The 22,225-nt window shown below is 38.3% G+C and overlaps 1 protein-coding gene across 1 annotated transcript in view; it reads left to right on the plus strand.

Moving 5' to 3' along the window:
• LOC122812698 (tissue alpha-L-fucosidase-like) overlaps positions 1-22,225 on the plus strand; it is a 381,978-nt gene that overhangs the window by 282,714 nt on the left and 77,039 nt on the right. The window lies entirely within an intron of this gene.

Below are 22,225 nucleotides of genomic sequence, written 5' to 3' on the forward strand. Positions count from 1 at the left end.
TGCCATTTAGATTCTTGACATAATTATGGAGTCAAAATTGTCAGTCTCGATACAGGAATTATAGGTTCATAGGTAGGTACTAGGCTATCAGCCCTGGGTCCTATACAAGCCCAACCAAAAATGTACACTGACTTTTGCCACCCAAGAAAATTATTTTCCTGTGCCATTGTCAAGCAGAGCCACAGAGGTGATCACAGGGCTTAATTTCCTATTTCCCATCCAGTCATCAAGATTTTTCTTGAAGACTGCTACTGAGGATCTTTGATAGAAATAGGTAGTTTATTCCAGTGTGTGGGAAGTGTCTGGGACAGGAATCTATCCCTCCGGCATGTTCTGTTTAATGTGGTGACAAGGTTTAGGTCCCTAAAGCATGTAGCTCAGAGGCATTGTGATTTCTTTAAAAATCACCTCTTTTTTTCTGGATGAGAAACCTTTTGTGATGTGGTGTGCCATGTAGAAGGATTTCCTGAGTACTGTGGTGATGTGATTATCAAAGGAGAGACTACTGTCCACCTGTGTCCCAAGGTCTCTTATCACACTTTCACTGTTAAGTATTCTACCGCCTATTATGTAATAGTTCATGGGTACTGAGTTTTTACCAAAGGGGATGACAATGCACTTTTTTGCATTGAGCTTGAGGCCATGGCTTTGACACCAGGCATCTTTCTCAGTGAGGCCCTTTTGGGGAATGTGCACATCGTTAGGAGTTTTGATTATGGCTCCTAGTTTGCAGTCATCTGAGAACTTCGTTAGCCAAAGCCCTCCTGTGTTAACCTGTATTTCAGAAAAGTAGATACCAAACAGGAGAGGACCCAGGACTGGACCTTGTAATACTCCACTTGTCACTGGTCTGAAGTTGGATTTGGAGTCTGCTACTTTCACAGTGTGTGTTCTTTCAGTGCGCTATTTGGCAACCATCTTGTGGCATAGGGATTTATACCTAGTTTAGTGAGTTTATGTATAATTCCAGAGTGGGTGATGGTGTCAAAAGCCTTGGTGAGATATAGATAGGCTGTGTGAACCACCTTACCCTCGTCTATGGTCACTGCTTCAAGTAAGTTAATCAGGTTTAGTAGACATGATTGGCCTTTAACAAACCCGAACTGAGTGGGTTCCAGATTTTGGAGATTGCCAATGTCTTTGTTTGTAAGTGCCATGATAATACGTTCCATGGCCTTGCAGACCAGGCTCGTGAGACTAATGTTTTTTTATTTCCCGGGATCCGTGGTGCCCCCCCCCCCCTTGTGGGGTCGGATAACCATTGCTGTGCGCTATTCAGCAGGCACAAAGCATGAGGTGAGGCTATGATTGAACATGCTACTTAGGTGGGGTGCCAGTTCATTTTGTAGTTCATGGATAACGCAGCCTGGAATGTTGTCTGGTCCCATGTATGATGTGTTATTGCCTTTGGAGAGTGTGGTTTTTACCTGTGCAGCTGTGATTACAGGAACTTTCCATTCTTCCGGTATGGAGATAGGCTCTTTAGGGGGTGAGAGGGGGTAAAGTTAGCACTCAACCTATCTGCCAGGATGTTGGCAATTTCAGTTGTGTCTGTATATTTATAGCCATTGTGCTGTAACTCAGAGCGTATATGAGTGTTACCATTGAGATTCTTGACATAGTTATAGAATGCTTTGTGGTTGTCTTTAGAATCGGTGGCGATTTTGTTTTTGTAACTAGCTTTGGAGGATTTATCAGGGATCACAGCTTCTTAATGAGGCTGACCATGGAGCTCCTCCACTCGTGGGATTTTACTCTCTTTTGCAAGCGTTTATTCCTTCTGTTGTACAGTTTGTTTATGTCAGGGGACCACCAGATTGGCTTATTTTTTTTGTAGGATAGCGTCTTTGTTCTGTTTGGGATAGCACAATCCATGCACTCATGTAAGTGCTTATAAAGTGCAATTGTGTAGGATTCAGTAGTCATAACTGTATTGTCCGTCTGCATGGGTGTCATTAAGTTCACCACTTCTGTATTAAGAAGCATGCAGTTGTCTTTGGAGACATTTTTTACTATGGTTTCCTTAATGGAGAGTGGAGGCCGGATGTGGCTGTCTAGGTCATTAGCTTATGGTTGGAGTGGACCAATGAGGCATTGGCTTTAGGTGTGCAACACCGGTCACTCCTATTGCTAATGACTAGATCCAGGATATTATTGCCCATGGTGGGGTTGTGGAAATGTTGATCCAGGGCATTGGAGTTTATGAATTCCAGAAAGCGTTGAGCGAATGAGTTGGTACATGAGTAGTTTTCCCAGTTAATGGTGGGGTAGTTGAAATCGCCCATTATTAGGGTGTTTGGTTTAACCCTAATATTTTCCAGTACATCAACAAATGAGGAGTGGGAATCCTGGGTCATGGTGGGTGATCTGTTGCAAGCTACAATTTAGATTCCAGTTTTGCCCAGAGTTAGTTGCATTTGGATAACCTCAGCTGCATTATACTGATCAACTAGCCTGGAGGTATGGATATCCATAATGAATATGGACACCCCTCCGCCTTTGGTGTTCCGGTCCAGGTTACATGGCCGTAAAGTGTGGTAGGAGTTATAGCCTGGTAGTGCAGGTGTGCTCTCTGAAGCCTTGAACCAGGTCTCAGTCACTACACAGATATCGATGTTCTGCATTTTAAGGAGTGCCTCGAGTGACTGATGTTTGAGATTTATGATTCTAGTATTGAGTAGCATCACCCTCAGTTTTTGCTTGCCTGTTCCTGTTACGGTGGTGAATTTGTCATTTCAACCCTGCCTAAAAAAGGCACTATAGGGGCGGCAAGAACCGCAGCCAGTATCTGGAATCCCCGGGGGGGACAGGTGCAACTTCTACAGTGCCCCAAGATGCCCACATTCATCAGATAGACAGGAGAGAACACTGGGAGCTGACCGTTGTACATGCCCGAACAGAAAAAAATATTTTTCTCTACAAAAGAGAGAAAAGTGAGTACACAAGCTGTTTTTCTCTAAGCAAGCGAGGAAAGTAAGTACCAAAACTGTTTTCATCTAGGTAATGAGGAAGGTTTTACATAAGAATGTTTGCTATTATAAAATCTTGTTTAAAATCTAGGACATAGTAACGTAAGATAAAAAGTTCGAGTCAACCAAAAAAAAGGAGTGAGAGACATAGGGTGGGGAAGATGCAAAAGGCAGATAAAGGTGATGAGACGAAAGAGGAGGGAATAGTTTTGGTGACACACATACACCTGACCACAATACTATTAAACACTGTGCACCTCCTCTGACATTGATCATGGGGCATTGCTGCTTCGCAGTGTTTCAAGCTGCTAACACACTGATACTGCAGTACCTCCTTGCACAATGATTTGACAGCTATTATGGCAGGTCAGGTGTAAGTGTCACAGACAAGTACTACTTTTATCCTTATATATTGATAATGAGATTATATTCTGCTGATGTCTAGGAATAGCTATGCTTCAGAGAAGCATATCTCTGACACAATGTATACGTATTGTCCACTACATGGTACATATATGTTATGCATGCTCTGCTGTGCTGGAAATATTTTCCTGTACAAGCATCACACTATGTAGTGCTGCTAAAGTACACCACCAATGATTACAAGTTTCAGTAACAGTATGAATAATTGACAGACCTGCTGGTTTGCAGGATATGTATGGCATTTTCTGCTGATGTTAGTTCATCATGGAGTGTGCCTGCCAGGGGTATCTAGAAGAGTCAGATAATGTACTTCCTGCACAGCCATTGCACCATAAGAACATATCAACTGTACCAATTGTTGATAACTCAATGCTGTAGACATTTATGTTTGGTTGTATAATTTTACAGCTAAAAGGACATGCATTACACATTATCTTTGCATCCTTAAACCATTCATATGGCCACATCCGCACTGTATTATTTTTTAATACTAGTGTGTTGCATCTTGCCAATAAAAAAGACCTTTTATAAAGGAAAATATTTTTTTCAAATCTTGGTGGCTCCTTACAAATTAGATGTGCTTTTGAAAACCAACTGCTGTAAACTAAAATATACAAAGACAATAAATAGAAATGTAGCAAAAGCAGGCAACTACTTGTGGAAACTGTATCTCTTAAAATTTGTTGTGAGCAGACGTCCAAAAACAGATGATCGCTTTCGCTAATAAAGCTTCCTTAGATCTATGTAACCATACATAGATCTGAGGAAGCTTTATTAGCGGAAGCGCTCAGCTGTTTTTGGACTTCTGCTCACAATAGAATTTTTAAGAGATACAGTTTCCACAAGTATTTGCCTGCTTTTGCTCCGTTTCCATTTATTTTCATTGCTGGATTTTACATTTGCACTATAGCGATGGAACATTTACCCATTTGCCTTGCGGTACTTTTTTGGTTCTTAAAATAAACAAAGGTTTAACAGTTTACAGGATAAGTCTTTTCTGTCATATTTTGGCAAATAGTGTAAATTAATTGCAATTGGGAAAAGTAATTTATTATTTGTTTCGATGTAAAATTACTTATTTGAAAATACGTATTGTTTAGCAGTAAAGATATGTGTACATATTTTATCCACTTTCCCTTTATACAATGAATGTTTTGGCCTACAAAAACAAGACCCATAATCTAAGCAGTATATCTCTTGCGAACTGTGATGGATTCCCTATAAATACTATGGAATACATATATACACAATAAATAGATGAGATAAAGTAAGTGCTTATATCTTATTAGTGAAAATGTCTTTATGGTCTTTATATAGGTTCATAGGGTCATACTAGCCTATCTACCCAAGGGCCTACACAAGCCTAGGCATCACAGTTTCCTGGGTATTTATTCTTCCCAGAATATTAACTATCCTGGTCGCCTGTATAGCAGGACGACTGATGTGATCTGCAGGCTGAATTTCCTATCTCCCATCCAATCATCAAGTTTCCTTTTGAAGAGGGCCAAAGAGGCACTCAGCTTCACATGTATGGGCAATCTATTCCAGAGTATGGGTAGTGTATGGTTCAGGAACCCATCCCTCTAGCATGTTATGTTCATTGTGATGACCAGGTTAAGATCCCTGACTCGTGTGGCTCTGAGGGACTGGGATTTTTTACAGTGTGGGATGTCCAACAGCAGTGGGTTTGACATGGCCAGGTATGTTAAGCAGAGATCGCCTCTCAGTAAGCAATATGTGACAGAGTATAGCTGGAGTTTTTTTTAGATGGTGAGCATGGGGCATCTACTTTATGCCTATGATTCTTTTAATGACGAATTTTTGTGGTCTTTCTAGTTGTTGCAGATGTCTTGTGAGGTACATACCTAATGGGGCATAGTACTCTATCATGGGTCTTATGAGGGATGAGTGCAATGGGAGAATGAGCTTCTTTTTTCTGGATCAAAAGCCCTTAGTGATGAGTTGTGCTACATAGAAGGATTTCCTGACTGCTGTGGCTATGTGGTTATTGACAGGGTGATCACATAAAAACTGGAAAAAGCAGAAACACTGAATGAAAACTTTGCTTCAGTCTTTACAAAGCAAACCAAGCAAAGGCTGCTATACTGGAAGTAAGTCACAATGGAATGGGAAGAGCACTGGACAGACATTAGCACAGGGGGGGGGGGGCTACATTGGAACTGGCTGCCCTGAGGGGAACTAACAAGAGCCATATGGACAGTCTTCATAGAGGCCTCAGAAATGTGGCCATTGTGTTTGCAGAAGTCCAAGGTCATGGACATGAAACAAGTGTAGTATCCTTGTATGGAATGACGTGGCAGAAAAAAAGATGTATAACTCCAACTGCCCGCTGCTTCAAAGACCTTTTTTTGCATTTTCATTTTTTTTCTGTCCCTGTCTGAGACATGTAGCAGTTTATTGGCAAGTCATTGATTTTGTCAGCTTTACCTGACTTGGATATTGTATCAAATGTCTTAGCCAGGTCCAGGTTGGTGTTCCTGTGTGCACCATTTCCCCCGCATGCAGTGCCTTAGTGACTTTCATAAAGTCGAACCAGTTACGTAGACATAGCCTTCTCTTAACTCAGCTAAACCGAGTTTGGCCCAGTGTCTTTGAATAGAACATTTCCCTGTGAATTCAGTCTGTTGCTTTCCATATTAGACTATTCAGACTAAAAGGCTTGTAGTTTCTGGGATCATTTCATCATTCACTTCATAAGACTGCTTGCTGGTGAGACACTTGAGAATGTTTGAATGTGACACATGTTGGCAGTGTGCATACAGCCGATCGTGGCCTTAGTGTTCAGCCGGGCAAATGGTACATCACGGTGTGTACAATTGCACATATGTGACTACCACATGTTTGATTTCACCTGGGTCAACAACAGTTTTGGACCTGCCATATTGTCCACATGTTACCATTAATGACAAAGTATCCAGGTTCCTTATGTTGCATCCTGACTTTATTTTTTAATCCCTCTTGAGGCATAGCAACACCGACAATGGAATCAGAGACCTCAACACCTCTGAAATTGTTTTAGCTGTTACTGTCATTTACCTTTTATCATGCACATCAGTATTTAAGGAAATTCAAACTGCATTTAGTCTAAAGCCTCAGATACAAACACATGCTGGGCCACCGTCTCCAGACACAGTCATATTATTGACTTGCTATGAGTTTCCTGCTGTGAAGTAGTATTCAAAGAGTAAAAAGTACCGAAGCAAAGAATGAGATGACCACACAGTCAGATGACGTTTTAGCTTTCTTCCACTTTAATAACACGTGGACTTCTTCAGAAAAACCAGGACGCCTCCCTACGTCCTGGTTTTATTACCATTAGACAGGAAATGATGTTAAAATCATAAACATGATGTTTTACATTCCAATATAAAAAATGTTTCAATTTTAAAACAGTAAAACACTAAAATGACATTGTTTTATACAACATATAATTGTTGTTCTACCTGAATGATATCCTTAAAAAGCAGATACTTTAAAATGCTTTTATTTTTGCGATTTACTATATTCAATCCCATTGAACATTGCAGATTTGCAAATGCTGGCCATGTGTTACCAACTCATTCCAAAGTGATTTCGAATTCCAACAATGTTATTTGATTATGCTCGAGTGTGACCTAATCTGACTACACAATCTACTAAATAATCTACTAAATAATATAAGAGACTCATTATACTGTGTTACCTCATTACTCCAATGTTTTTGAGTCACTGTCTAAACAAACAAGTGATTATGACAAACCTAAGTCTGTCCAATATGTCACCTTAGTTTAAACCATGTTTAGTGTAAACTGTCAACCCGGCTATATCTGACACATCACAACTGACCACTAAATCATCAGTGTGGCCACATGCATGTGCCTACACGCCATGCTCCTGACGTCCTCCTCTACCCTAGACTCATGACACAGGAGAGTGAATCTCTCCATAACACCCTCCAGTTGTGTTTAAACATCTAACTACCCCCCCAAAAAAGGTACAAATATTAAGACTACCCATGATGAACAAATGTGTGTGATGTCCCTAACACTACCAATGATGGCCATACTTTTGAGAAGGAACAATCACACCAAATGAACATAATTGCCAAGCTATATACCTAACCTCATTTTGTAAATAGGATTGAAAGTTATTAATTTCTATTATTTAGGAAACATTTGATATTTATCCCTTCGTTTAGACCTGGTGGTTCATCAGCCCCTAGACATAATTGCCATAGTGACTCTTTTTGCTCCAATTTATTGTTCAGATCACCCCTGAGTAGACATTTGTCTACGTGATCTAGAACAAAAAATTCGAACTTCTTGAAGTCTACACACTCCTGTGAGTGTCTTGCCAAGGAATTGTTCCCATCATTGTTCTTGATGGCCAGATTGTGCTCGTATACCCTACGCTTGAGCATTCTTTTAGTTTTCCCCACGTAGTACTTATCACAAGTTGAGCAAGTGGCTAAGTAAACCATGTAATCGCTGTTACAGTTGAAAAACTTTTGTGCCCAAAACGTCCTTTTTGTATGTTTGATTGTCACAAAAGAAGTATTTGTAATAAACCTGCACTGTCTGCAATTCTGACAAGCGAAGGTTCCCTTCTTTTTACTGATGTCCCTATTCAATACCACTCTTTTATTATGGTCTATTTCTAACATAGTCTTTACATTAATAACATTTTTGTATGTGAAACGTGGTTTGATACCTACACATGCCATAAGGTCTCTGTTTCCTACAATAATGCCCCAATTTCTTTCTATAATACCTCTGATGTTTTCCAATTGATTAGAAATTGGGAGCGGAAATGCTAGATGGAAATCTAAATGTTTGTCTCTGTTTGTAGTGACACCTATTGAAACTTCTTCCATGTGTCTCATACTATTACTTGACAAAATTGGTCTAGCTACTCCATTACGGAGTCCTCGAACTTCCTTTTCAATCCTCTTTATCATGTGTTTTTTGTAACCTCTAGCCAAGAATAAGATTTCTTAACTGTACTAACTCTTCTTGATAGATGTTATCTTCACACAATGTGTTTCTCGCAATATAGTGCCAAAAGGCCTCAGGACAGCTAAATATCCTAATTGCGTTAGTCCTGGGGATGAATTATGTTCAAAGTTGACTAAATTATACAATGACACGGGTATCTGTATGATGCGGATCCTGTTGGGACATTATGAAGGAGAACTCAAGGTTTTAATAGAAAAAATTAAAAGTCTTGACAAAGACATCAAACAATGCAGTTGCTTCACCCAATTGACTTCTCTTTATAACAGCATTGAAGCCAAGACTAACAGGCTTCGAGCAACTATCATAGTGAGGAAACAAAATAAGCTACGCAGAGATATAACAGCCTATGAGGCTAACCAAGCTTATATTTGTTCCTACAATGATAGTAAGGATACGAGCAATAAAGATTTACATTCTGATATACCAGTAATTCACAGCTCTGAGATGAGAGAGTCACCGATAAGGGTAGCCGTCAATGACCAGGTTCAAGATTTTGAACTATTGGCCACCGACGGTAGTTTGACGACTGAAGTTCAACAGCAACAACACACAATACACATCGATTCTACTACTAACAATCAAGAATCTGCCAATAATGAAGCTATTGCTTCCACTAGTTTCGCTGATGTGGTCAATTCTAATAACAGCAAAAGGTCTGTTCCTTTTCACCAACAGAGGATACAGCCAAAGAGGACTACCAGGTGGTACAATTCCACCCAGTACAGGGCGAAACCCAAAGGGAAAGGCAGAAAAAAGTGGTGAATATACCACACAGTGATAAAGCATATTATATCAGTGTTGTAAACTTTAGTGATTTTTCCATAACTGATGCATGTATCGATGTGTTAAGAAAGGGTTTCAATTTCATTCCTTCTAATAATATCAAAATTGGTAATTTGCTAGTCGATTTTAGACTATATATGCGCAAATTAAACCTAAGATACATTTTACAAGATGTTGAAGCCAACGGCTCAGAGAATAGTAGGAGATTAAAGCGACCTGGCACATTCAATCCAGCTTTAGTAAACACTTTACAGGTGTTTCAAAAAATATGTGAAATGGAATTCAGGAAAATGGATGTTTGTGGAATAGAAGACAATCTAACCAATTTAGAGCGTGACGCACTGTCTCACTTGTCTAGCTCTCCGGACATCAGGGTCATGAGGGCAGACAAGGGGGGAAAGTTAGTCATCATGAATAAGGTTGATTATGTGGAGCGCATTTCTTTTATGCTCAATGATACTAATTACTATAAAGGTGTTAGTATAGATTTTGTCTTGAACAAGTATAGGAGGGTGGATAGCCACCTTTTCGACATGTTATGCCAGGAGGAAATTGATAACCTAGATTATGATTTCTTGATGGTAGAACAACCAAGATTGGGCAATTTTTTTGGAATACCAAAAGTACATAATGATGATGGGGAATTAACGTTCAGGCCCATCATATCAGCCAAAAATTCAAAAACTGAAAGCATATCAGTTTGGCTGGATGATATTCTTAATAAAATAGCCCAAAAATCTGAGTACTACATCAAGGACTCTTGGCATTTGTTGGAGAGTTTAGGACGGTCCAAAATCAAATTTGAAGAAATAAATTTTGCAACACTTGATGTCAAAAGTCTATACACTAGTATAGACCAGGAGTTCGGTATAGAACATTTAAGGAATTATCTGACACACAACACTGAGTTACAGAACTCTAGAATCAACACCATTTGTACTCTAATGGAAATAGTGTTGCACAATAATTTTTTTGAGTTTGATAATAAGATCTATCAGCAGGTTTCTGGTGTAGCGATGGGGGCTAGAGTTGCACCAGCCTTTGCCAACATCGTTATGGCAGACTGGGAGCAGGAACATCTGAAAAAACATCCTTTTTTTGGGAAAGCTATGTTTTACGGAAGATACATAGACGATTTGATTTTTGCATGGGTGGGGGACAAAAACGAATTCGATATTATGGTTCAAGATCTGAACAAAACTACTAATTTTTTGATATTTAAACAGAGTGGATATGGCAAAAGTATCAATTATTTGGACATCAGGTTATATATTGATTCAACCAATAACACATTACATAGCAAAATCTATAGAAAGCCCTGCTTCACCAATCAATATTTGCATAAAGACAGTCTGCACCCCACTCACATGAAAAGAAATGTCATCAAAGGCCAGATAATCAGGCTTAGCAGACTAACATCTGAAGATAACATCTATCAAGAAGAGTTAGTACAGTTAAGAAATCTATTCTTGGCTAGAGGTTACAAAAAACACATGATAAAGAGGATTGAAAAGGAAGTTCGAGGACTCCGTAATGGAGTAGCTAGACCAATTTTGTCAAGTAATAGTATGAGACACATGGAAGAAGTTTCAATAGGTGTCACTACAAACAGAGACAAACATTTAGATTTCCATCTAGCATTTCCGCTCCCAATTTCTAATCAATTGGAAAACATCAGAGGTATTATAGAAAGAAATTGGGGCATTATTGTAGGAAACAGAGACCTTATGGCATGTGTAGGTATCAAACCACGTTTCACATACAAAAATGTTATTAATGTAAAGACTATGTTAGAAATAGACCATAATAAAAGAGTGGTATTGAATAGGGACATCAGTAAAAAGAAGGGAACCTTCGCTTGTCAGAATTGCAGACAGTGCAGGTTTATTACAAATACTTCTTTTGTGACAATCAAACATACAAAAAGGACGTTTTGGGCACAAAAGTTTTTCAACTGTAACAGCGATTACGTGGTTTACTTAGCCACTTGCTCAACTTGTGATAAGTACTACGTGGGGAAAACTAAAAGAATGCTCAAGCGTAGGATATACGAGCACAATCTGGCCATCAAGAACAATGATAGGAACAATTCCTTGGCAAGACACTCACAGGAGTGTGTAGACTTCAAGAAGTTCGAATTTTTTGTTCTAGATCACGTAGACAAATGTCTACTCAGGGGTGATCTGAACAATAAATTGGAGCAAAAAGAGTCACTATGGCAATTATGTCTAGGGGCTGATGAACCACCAGGTCTAAACGAAGGGATAAATATCAAATGTTTCCTAAATAATAGAAATTAATAACTTTCAATCCTATTTACAAAATGAGGTTAGGTATATAGCTTGGCAATTATGTTCATTTGGTGTGATTGTTCCTTCTCAAAAGTATGGCCATCATTGGTAGTGTTAGGGACATCACACACATTTGTTCATCATGGGTAGTCTTAACATTTGTACCTTTTTTTGGGGGTAGTTAGATGTTTAAACACAACTGGAGGGTGTTATGGAGAGATTCACTCTCCTGTGTCATGAGTCTAGGGTAGAGGAGGACGTCAGGAGCATGGCGTGTAGGCACATGCATGTGGCCACACTGATGATTTAGTGGTCAGTTGTGATGTGTCAGATATAGCCGGGTTGACAGTTTACACTAAACATGGTTTAAACTAAGGTGACATATTGGACAGACTTAGGTTTGTCATAATCACTTGTTTGTTTAGACAGTGACTCAAAAACATTGGAGTAATGAGGTAACACAGTATAATGAGTCTCTTATATTATTTAGTAGATTGTGTAGTCAGATTAGGTCACACTCGAGCATAATCAAATAACATTGTTGGAATTCGAAATCACTTTGGAATGAGTTGGTAACACATGGCCAGCATTTGCAAATCTACAATGTTCAATGGGATTGAATATAGTAAATCGCAAAAATAAAAGCATTTTAAAGTATCTGCTTTTTAAGGATATCATTCAGGTAGAACAACAATTATATGTTGTATAAAACAATGTCATTTTAGTGTTTTACTGTTTTAAAATTGAAACATTTTTTTATATTGGAATGTAAAACATCATGTTTATGATTTTAACATCATTTCCTGTCTAATGGTAATAAAACCAGGACGTAGGGAGGCGTCCTGGTTTTTCTGAAGAAGTCCACGTGTTATTAAAGTGGAAGAAAGCTAAAACGTCATCTGACTGTGTGGTCATCTCATTCTTTGCTTCGGTACTTTTTACAGTTTGTCAATAGTTTTGTTCCGGTTGCCGGAGTTTTTTGTTTCGTTTTTAGTATTCAAAGAGCATTCATCTGCTGAGAAAGCATTTACTACACAATTTCATATGCAGCTTAGGGTAAAATGATAAATAGTCAAGAAGTGTTAGCAGTCCTTCAACCCCTGACTTGCTGAATGCCTTGAAGTGAGGACAAGACAAGTTCTCCTTTCTTTATAGTTATCTGTCTCCAGCTGAGTATTTACACATGAAAGAACTCTATCGCCTGGTATTCAATCCTTTCAGAGTCACCTTAGCTGGATAGTTGTCTGTCTCCACTTACATGAAAGACCATTATCATGTTCCTAAATGGCTTTTTAGTATTCAGTCCTTTCTAATTCAGGTTCACTTGATAGTTGTCAGTCTTTGTTTGACAAATTTAAAATAAATGCTATATCTCGCATATGAAAAGGCTTTCTCAACATTCACTCATTTAGTAAGGGACCCTAAGGCGTGATGAAAATTAAACTTTGCAAAATGTACACAAGAGCCAATACTGAAGTTTTCTATGTAGTATGCACTGATGGTTAGGTGAATGTGTCATAAAATTAAAGTACATATTTACACCACTATGCATGTATGTTGATCTGTAGGTAAAGTTTGAGATTGTCTATGATAACCCCTAGCAATTTGGTGTGATGATCTGGGGAAATAGTGGTACCATTATTAGATGTGACGGAGAATGAAAGTGTGGTAGATCTACTACTGGGGTAGAAGTTTAGTTTTATTCGGGTTTCAGAAGTAGGCATTGGTTGGTGCCCCACTTCTCAGTACTGTTTAATTAATTTTGTGTTGAGGTTTGCAGTTCGGTTGGGGAGGTGTTTGAGCAGATCAGAGTGGAATCATCTGCATATTGACTGCAGGCAGCTTTAGGTATAGCAGTGTTAAACTCTCATCTAGGATTTAATAAACTCTTCTATTTATGTGGTATTATGGAGCCTTCTTAACTTAAGCCATGGACTCGCACATTATAAAATGCAAGGCAGTGAGATTCACAGGTAGGATTGAGCATGATAAGCAAAGGCATGTTTTCCAGGCAGATGTCTTGAGCCGCATCATGGAAACTACCGGCATCACATTCTGGTTAAGCAGAGTGAGCAAGTCTGAGTGCACGGTGCTAGTAGTTCTTTCCATTGGATAGAACCAACATTGGGAAGGGCTTGATGTACAAGTGTCATGCTAGTAAATTCCAACCTTATTGCCAGTGATATCCAGCCATAGTGCTGATACATATCAGTCAGCACCCTTACCATGACATTTTTTCGAGATGATCAGTGTTGGCATCATGAATTCCAAGTGCAATGTCCAGTCTAGATGACAGGTGCTTGATCCAGCAGCTGACACCTCTGCCCTCTTCATTCATGCATAGTAACCCTATCCTTGTCCTTACCCATAACTCTGACTCCAATCCTACATATTACTTCACTAAAAACCCTTTCCCAAATGGTACCACTATGTAGACTATGCTCGATCTGGTGTTTCTGGAATGTGGGAGAAATGTTGATGTTTTGTGTTTAGTTCATTCTGAGTTTCTCACATTTGTGTTTTTGCTCTTTTTTTCTCTCATTTGAGTTTCTTACATTTGTGTTTTCTACCAGAGATATTTGTTTTTATTTTATTTATTTTATTTGCAGTTTGTTTTCCAGGATAGTCCATTGGGCTACAAGGAGCCCGTTTTCAGTGGAGTCCTAGGGAGAAAAGCTCTGGAGAAATACAAATACATAGTACAGAAAAACCACAAATCCATAATACTACATTTCAGTTAAATGTTAAATACATATTTCTGATGGTATAAATCCATATCACACAATTCAAGTAAATGTTACATAATACAGAAATAAAAAAGAAAGATATTTTCATTAGCAAAATTATATCAGGTTAATTCAATAAGTAGTAATGTGTGTTTTTTTTTTTTTTTTTTGGGCAATTACAATGAGGTATTTTTTTTAGTTGTTGGTCAAATACATCCCAAGGGATGTAGAACTTTAGGAGGTAGTGACCGACAACAAATAAGTTTGGAAATTTAGGAAGAAAGTGTGGTCAGAATTAGGTTGGATGAGAACAATAGCAATTCCATTGTGAAGTAAGGTGCGAGTTCAATGAGGTTTTAAACAAGGAGAGACTGCTGGTGGTGCAGATGGGAGAAGGGAGAGTTACAGAGGCGTGCAAGAGAGAAGGACATCAAGGGATTCCCAGCAGGACGTGTTGGTTTATGCAATTTAATTAAGTTTTGGGAATTGGATATCTGGCTTATGCATTTCAAAGGTATTTGCTAGGGAGGGGCAGAGAGATGGGTTATGAATGAGTTTGTGTGCTTGGATGAGCTGGGTATATGTGAGGATGTTTGGTAATTCTAGCCAACTTGGTGAAGGGAATTACAGTGGTGGGAAGAGGCTCTATGACCAGCTGCAAATTTGGATGTTTTGTAATAACAAGATGAGAGTTTTGTTTTGAGGGAAGATTGTAGGCTGGTTAGCATTGACGCACCATATAAAGGGGATGGGATGAGGTATGTATTAGCTAATGTAATCCTGGTGGTGGGAGTGATAAAGCGACTGTGGCGGTAAAGCATACTTAATTTTTTATGTTTTTTTTTTTTATATTTGCTTGTAGATGCTTGTCAAATTTTAATTGATCGTCTATGACATTTTCCTAGTAATTTTGTGTCAGGCTAGTTCTAGGGGGTATTATTTTTGCTAGTAATTATGAAGCATTGTTTGTCTAGGGAATAGGTTTTGGATGCATTGAATAGCATAAGTTTTGTTTTGGTTGCATTAATGGTAGATGGTTGTCTAGCATCCACTGTTCGGTGGAAGAGAAGGCAGCTTGTGTTTATTAAGAGTTGCGATGAAAATGGGAGGAACAGATTATACTAGAATCATTGGCATATTGGATGAGACTCTAGTTTGGAATGGCTTGGAAGAAATCATTTATGAATTTGTTGAATACAAGGGGGCCTAGAATGGGACCTTGGGGGATGCCTGTGGATATATTAAGGAAGGGTGAGGTAGCTTTTTTTCCATTTAACTGCTTGTCTGTTGTGAGATAGCTTGAGAAGCACTGGGTAGAGGAAGGGGATAGGTTAAGTTTAGAGAGTTTGGTAAGACTGAGGTTGTGGGAAATAGTGTCAGATGCCTTAAAGAGGTCAAGGAAAAGAGTGGATATGAAGTGGCCGGAGTCGCGGGTTTTGTTGATTGTTACTAGGAAGGAGAGGAGGGCAGTGGAGGTACTATGACCTGGTCTAAAGCCATGTTGTGTGGGGCTAAGAAGCTGATTATTGATGAGGTAGGGTAAGAGTTGTTGGTGTACACACTTTTCAAGTAGCTTAGAAATAGGGGATAGGATGGCGATAGGGCGAAAGTTTGGGATGTCTGGTTATATTATATATATATTAGTGTGTGTGTGTGTGTGTGTGTGTGTGTGTGTGTGTGTGTGTGTATATATATATATATATATATATATATATATATCTGTGTATGTGTGTGTATGTATGTATGTATGTATATATATATATATATATATATATATATATATATATATATATATATATATATATATATATATGGTTTACTATCACAATGCCGACGTGCACTTGCACGGCTATGAAGTATTCGAACAACAGATGTTCGAATACTTCATATTTCGGCAGGTGATGTGAGCGAACGTTACCATTGCGAATGGAGTGTGCATTCGCAATTCTAACGTTCGCTCGTGAGGGGATAGCGGTACAGTGCGGTTAGGGAAATACATCCCTTTACTCACTGTAGTGCGATCTCGGAGTTGGAATATTAAGTTGGGGGGGGTGCAGGGGGGCTTGCCCCCCTGCATAACTGTGTGTTTAGGCTGGTTAGGTAGGTAGTTACGGGACGGGTGGGAGTGCTGTGTATTGCCGAAAATGTCGCTCGCAACATTTTCGACAATACACAGCTGTTTTCGACTTTAGGTAAATTCGGAAATGTTCATTTCCGATGTATAAATTCGAAAATGCAGACACGTTTTGTTCTGATTTTCGAATTTATGATAGTAAACCATATATATATATATATATATATATATATATATATATATATAAATATATATATATATATATATAAATATATATATATATATATATATATATATATATATATAAATATATATAAATATTTATATTGTATGTATACAGTGGATATAAAAATTTACACACCCCTGTTAAAATGCCAGGTTTTTGTGATGTATAAAAATGAGACCACATTAAATCATTTCAAAATTTTCTCACCTTTAATGTGACCTATAACCTGTACAATTCAATTGAAAAACAAACAAATCTGTTAGGGGAAAAAATATAAAAAAATAAAAAACATACAATACGCTGGTCGCATAAGTGTGCACACCCTTAAACTAACACTTTGTTGAAGCACCTTTTCATTTAATTACAATATTCAATCTTCTTGTGTACGCACCTGCCATTAATTAAAGAGACTCTGATTAACCCCAAATAAAGTTCAGCTGTCCTAATAGGATTTTCCTGACATTTACACACTTGCGTGCTACAGCAAAAGCCATGGTTTACAGAGAGCTTACAAAGCAGCAAAGGGATGTCATTGCTGAAAGGTATCAGTCAGGGTAAGGATACAAAACATTTCCACAGCAGTGGATATAACATGGAACACACTGAAGACAGTCATCAAAAAGTGGAGAAAATATGGGACAACAGTGACATTGCAAAGAACTTGATGTCCCTCCAAAATTGATGAAAAGACAAGATGAAAACTGGTCAGGGAGGCTGCCAAGAGACCTACAGCAACACTGAAGGAGCTGCAGGAATTTCTGGCAAGTACTGGTTGTGTACTACATGTGACAACAATCTCCTGTATTCTCCATATGTCTGGAATATGGGGTAGGGTTGCAAGATGGAAGCCTTTTTTTTAAACAGAAAAACATCCAGGTCCAGCTAAAATTTGCAAAAGAATACGTCTCCCAAAAGCATGTGAGAAAATGTGTTATGGTCTGACGAGACCAAAGTCGAACCTTTTAGTCACAATTCCAAAAAGTATGTTTGGCACAAAAACAATACTTTGCATCACCAAAAGAACACTATTCATGGTGGTGGCAGTATCATGCATTGGGGTTGTTTTTCTTCAGCTGGAACTGGGGCTTTAGTCAAATTAGAGGGAATTATGAACAGTTCCAAATACCAGTTACTTTTGGCCCAGAACCTTCAGGCGTCTGCTAGAAAGCTGAAAATGAAGAGGAATTTCACCTTTCAACACGGCAGTGACTCCAAGCATACATCCAAATCAACAAAAGAATGGCTTCACCAGAACAAAATTAAAGTTTTGGAATGGCCCAGCCAGAGCCCAGACCTGAATCCAATAGAAAATCTGTGGGGTGACCTGAAGAGGGCTGTGCACAAGAGATGTCGTCACAATGTAACAGATTTGGTGCACTTTTGCAAGGAATAGTGGGCAAATATTGCCAAGTCAAGATGTACCCAAGAAGACTGAATGCTGTAATTATTATCAAAAGGTGCTTCAACAAAGTTTAAGGGTGTGCACTTATGCAACGAGCATATTGTACGTTTTTCATTTTTTATATTTTTCCCCAACAGATTTGTTTTTCAGTTGAATTGTACAGGTTATAGGTCACATTAAAGGTTGGAAAAGTTTTGAAATGATTTATTGTGGTCTCATTTTTTTATATCACAAAAACCTGGCATTTTAACAGAGGTGTGTAAACTTTTTATATCCACTGTGTGTGTGTGTGTGTGTGTGTGTGTGTGTGTGTGTGTGTATGTATATATATATATATATATATATATATATATATATATATATATATATATATATATATATAAAATGTATATGTGTGTCTATATAAGTATATATTATCTCTCTCTTTCTCTCATATATATTTGTATAATATACATACATATATGTGTTTGTGTGTATGTGTGTGCACATGTATAGGTCTCTCTCTCTTTGTATATATATCTGGATCTATGTCAGATGTAACAAAGTTTTCAGAAACTCAAAATTTATAAGGGCAAGACCATATGATCAAGTTTCCGAAAACTCGAACAAAAACAAAATTAATTTTTTTACATTTTATAAGGGGGGCAAGCACTCCTGCGCCCCCACACCCCCTGCAAATTATATATACCAACTCTGAAATTGCACTACAGTGAAGAAAAGGTTACATTTTCTTATCTCGCTGTACTGCGATCTCCATTCATAAGCTTCAAGTTTTCAAAAACTCATCCATATGAATTTTGAGTTTCTGAAAACTCAATCAACTGATAGGGATCCATATATGTATGCATGTGTGTGTGTATATGTGTGTGCGTGTGTGTGTGTATGTAGGTGTACCACATTTTAATCTAAAAAATCTAATGACAGTTTATATTATCGACTGCAAAAGGTCAAAAACAATGTGACCAACACAGTAATATGCAAGTGCCAAGAAACAGCCTTAGTGCTTGCAAAATCTAACTTGCAGGAAACTGTTTTTTTTTTTTTTTTTTGCAAGGGGGCAAACCCCCTGCTAATCATATATGCTAACTCTGAGATCTCACAAACATGGCGAAAAAGAAAATTTCCCAATCTCTGAATTTTTGTAGCCTGTCACACCTAGCTGACCTTATGCAGTCGACTAGACAGGTGCCAGCCTAACACACATTTGATATAAGCACTAGCACCCAGATATATGTGTAAGCATATATAATATATTGTGTATGCATATATATATATATATATATATATATATATATATATATGTGTGTGTGTGTGTGTGTGTGTGTGTAATATGTGTGTGTGTGTGTGTGTGTATATATATATATATATATATCACTGTAAATAGGTGTGTGTTTATCCATATAGTTGTACACACACACACTATATACATATGTATGTTTGTCAAATTGGTAGTTTTTGTTGTTGGCGGCTGTTTCAGTGATTAAGCTAAGTGAGTGGATGTTTTTTTTTTTTGATTTGCCAACATTTTCAGCATTAGGGACATGTCTGTGTTTGTGAGTGCTGCTGGTTATAGTAAGGACTAGATACGGGGATAGTTTTAGTGTTATGCATGTATGCTGATGTATGGGAAGTATGTCCAAGTGTCTTATATAGTGATAGTGTTAGGGGAAAGGGTTTTTTGGAGGGTAATGTTTAGGGCTGGTGTTATGGGTAGTGCTAGGGTTAGCCCACAGGAATAAGGTGGTACAAGAGGATGATGCTCCCCTGCCCAGCCTTACTTGTGTGGTAACCCTAACTCTAACTTTGCCCCTGCCCCTCTCAAACCTTGCTGCATAGATGTTTACGCAGTTGCTTGAACACCTGTTGAGATTTTGATATACTTGTACCTGTGTGAAGGAAGTAGTTTTTGCAGAGAAGAATATACTCAAGAAGAAAGTAGTATTCCTTAAAGTCCAAAGAGTCAGGACCTTTGTAATAAAACTTGCAACAGGTTCTAATCGACCATCGCTCAGCTGCTGAAACCTGGGAAACCAGCCTATCCCTTTACCCACTGAAGTTGATGTTCACATAGCCTGTATCTTTATTAGCGATTTCATACATACAACCACAACACTTAATAAATACAACTCCATTTCACTCCCCCCCATCCAACTCTGTCTACCAGCAAGTCTTAACTGCTTTACTCTCTGCCCTGTACCCACCTCCACAACAAAGCTATATTTCACTGCAGTAAAAGCAAACACCCTAAGCCAAGACGGCCTCCCTGCAAAATACATCGAACTAGCAGCTGATGCTATTACTTACCTGTGTCTGTCCTTATAAATAATTTCCACAGGAATCCCTGTTCTGTGCTTTGTGGACACAGCCCTGTATCCAGTTACATTCCACACATGTGGCTCCTCTGCTTTACTCTCCAACTTTAAACACATTGCCATACTCTAGTCTTTGTCGAAGATCCCTGAGAAATGCATCCACTCCCAGCTACGCATCGGTCTTTGGATAACAATCTCCTGATGATGTTGTTCTGTCTTTTCTTGACACCCTTCACAAAAACTGAAATGACAACAGCCTTCTGTTCTCAGTTTTCCTTGACTTATCAAAAAATTTTGATACAATCTGTCTACACTATTTTGACAACTCTTATACGTTGTTTGTTTTCCCCTCAACTCTAGAAAATGTTAATACCTACATCAGTAATGGGAGCCAAAGTGTAAAATGGCAGCAGTCCGTCTCCACTTTGCTTCTCATACCAGTTATTGAGTCCATCAAGTGTCTATATTTGGCCCCTAATTTTCATTATATTCATTAATAGCCTTCCTGTTGCTTCCATCAACTGAGTATTTATCCATTATGCTGGTGATTCAGCCATTATCTGCCCATTCAAAACAGTCCCTGAGCTTTAGAACATCACCCGACTCTCCCTCACCTCCATTGAAGCCCAGTTTAAAAGTGCAACCTTATACCAAACTCAAAAAAACACTTGGAAGTGATGCCATTCACTTCTAAGTCGAATTGCAAAATAAAAACTAACTTCACCCTTTTCTTTCCTCCTGTGCTACCACCACTGAAGCTGGTTCCGATAGAAAACTCTTAGGTGTCATCATTATTGAAAATCTAAAATTTGACCTCTATCTCCAATACATTGCCAGGAATACAAGCCAAACACTTTGCTAGTTAGTGAAAGTCTTACTTAGCCAGTCACACTTGCAAATGCTCAGCAACTGCTACTTATACTTATTACAGTGCTCTCGTATGCTGCCATTGTCATCTCAAATTTGTATTCAGCCCAGCTTGCAAAACTTGCAGTGCTACAGTTTTATATAGCCAAGTTTGCTACTAGTGTAAACTCTGCATTGCCGTTAAAGTCGGTTTGTTTAAATACCCAAGTTACCTAATCTGCTATCAACTCGCAGTAGCACATAAAATCTTCCATGTCCCAAAAAGATGCCTATCCCTTAAGAATTTTCTTCAGTTTTGTATTCCCTATACAAAGCATCACTTCTGCAATAAAATTCCTAATCTGTATCACTCCCTGCTGTAACTCGCACCGTGACTCACTTTAACTCCTGTCTACCTCCATCTGACTTATCAACAAACCTTACTAAAGTTGTACTCTTAAGAATATCTACATTTATGTCTGTGTCCCCCCATATATCCACTGTTTCTTGCAGCCTCCACTCCATCTAAAGTACCTTTTCCTTGTGTCGACACGTGACCTTGCTTTGTTTATGTAATTACATCAAAGTTCCAGTTACTGCACCATGGTCCTTACTCCTCTTTTTTACAAACCTCATCCCTCAAAAAATGTACTTTGTTTCCAGAAGGTGATATGTCCTACTGCAAAGTGATACATTCTTCTAAATCCTTTCAAAATGCGAAATGCTCTACTGCCATTTGCATTCATGTTACATGTTCATAGATTGTTTCCTATAATTGTTATGATATCAATTATGGTCATGCAATATTCCTTTATGCTTCTTATCTTATGCAGTAAACTGTTTGTTACCTTTTGAAAAAACATCACACTATAGCTGTGTATCTTATGTATGTTTAGCTCTAGTCTGTATACTGATTTTTGATTTTTATTTTTAAGCTTTTTTCCCTGGACTACAGTTTTTTCCAATGCAGTCGATCTTTTCCAGTGAGCAAATTCAATTGAATAAACAAACAAACAAATAAGTGGCAGTAGCAGCAGGTGTATTAGCCTTTTTTAGCAGATGTTATAGGTTCATTTATATGACAATGTGTGCCATACAGCTGTCACTTGAGATTTTATTCTAATTTTTTTAGTTACTATAAAAAAAATCCAAAATTGA

The sequence above is a fragment of the Protopterus annectens genome, chromosome 1.part1 (genome assembly GCF_019279795.1).
Source record: "Protopterus annectens isolate FY-2018-M chromosome 1.part1, PAN1.0, whole genome shotgun sequence".
NCBI lineage: Eukaryota > Metazoa > Chordata > Ceratodontiformes > Protopteridae > Protopterus > Protopterus annectens.